The sequence below is a fragment of the Erythrolamprus reginae genome, chromosome 8 (assembly GCF_031021105.1).
Source record: "Erythrolamprus reginae isolate rEryReg1 chromosome 8, rEryReg1.hap1, whole genome shotgun sequence".
Classification (NCBI taxonomy): domain Eukaryota; kingdom Metazoa; phylum Chordata; class Lepidosauria; order Squamata; family Dipsadidae; genus Erythrolamprus; species Erythrolamprus reginae.
Genome location: NC_091957.1, coordinates 26387134 through 26388550, shown reverse-complemented (window position 1 = coordinate 26388550; position 1417 = coordinate 26387134).

Below are 1417 nucleotides of genomic sequence, written 5' to 3'. Positions count from 1 at the left end.
CTTTGCAGTCTGATATTCTCTTTCTTTCTGCACTGACCTAACTGCAGAGGTGATCCTGCATTTATATCAGGACCTGTTGCCTAGCCAAATATTTTTAGAACAAATCTGCATTGTTTTCCACGTGAATTGTTAATTATTAGATTAGATTAGATTAGATTTATTAGATTTCTATGCTGCCCCTCTCCGGAGACTTGGAGCTGCTCACAACAGCAAAACACAGTACAAATCCAATGATTTTTTTAAAAAAATTGTTCATTCCATAGCTGATTGAAAGCAAGACATGGAATTATCCGGAAAAGCATGTAAGGCATCTTTTCTTCAAAATGATAAGTCGAAAGTTACATAAGTTATTAGGCGAGACTAGACAGTAAGATAGTGGTTTGCTATAAAGATGTTGCTGGAAGCATTTAGAGTTTTAGGAAAATGAAGGTTGAGAAAAGCTTAATCCTACCAAAAAAGATGCAGAATCTTCTGTTGGAACAGAAATAGCCAAGGAGCAGGTTGTGGAAATGTAAGGTTTTGAAGCTTGCTTGTTATTTATTTGATTATTGGATTTGAATGCCGCCCCTCTCCGTGGACTCGGGGCGGCTACTTGTTCTTCTGCTGGAAAAGACAAGCCATGATCCGAGTCAAACTATAAACCCCAAAGGAGAAGACAGAAGGGAGCCTGCCATTACGAGGTCTCATTTTCTGGAGAATGCGCTACTGCTTTGCTTGGCAGCCTCATAGATACTTGAGGTGGGTTTAAGCTCTGATGAGCATCTGCTGATATTTTAGTGGTCGCCACATTGGTCATCTCTCCAAAGCATAGAAAGAGAGAGAAAGATCACCAAGGAGGGTGGACAGAGATGTTGGAGATGGTTTAAGTCAACAGAGGAAGGCCAGTGAGAAGGAGCCACCACAGGCCTTCCTGTACCTTAGGAAGCAGAAGTCCAAAATTCTTTACAGGGTCCCCATATTTCTCTTAGGATGCAGGAGTATAGACAATAATAGCACCTCGCTCTGATAGTTTTTGAATCCCTCCTTGCTTTGTAGTCCTCAAGTTATGACGACAATGGACCCCAAATGTTCTGTGGCTAAGTGAGACATCTTTTAAATGAGTTTTGCCCTATTTTACGACTTTTCTTGCCACAGCTGTTAAGTGAATCGCTGCGGTTGATAAATTAGTAACCTGGTTGCTAAATGGATCTGGCTTCTCCATTGACTTGGCTTGTCATGAGGTCGCAAAAGGTCATCACATGACCTTGTGGCTCAGAAAGGGTCATAAATATGAACCAGTTGCCAATCACTTGCATTTAGATCCCATGATGTTGCAAAGGTCGTAACTCTGAAAAACTAACTTTTTTCAGTGCGTAACTTTCAACAGTCACTAAGCGAACGCTTGTAAGTCGAAGGCTACCCGTATTCGTGGCCACAA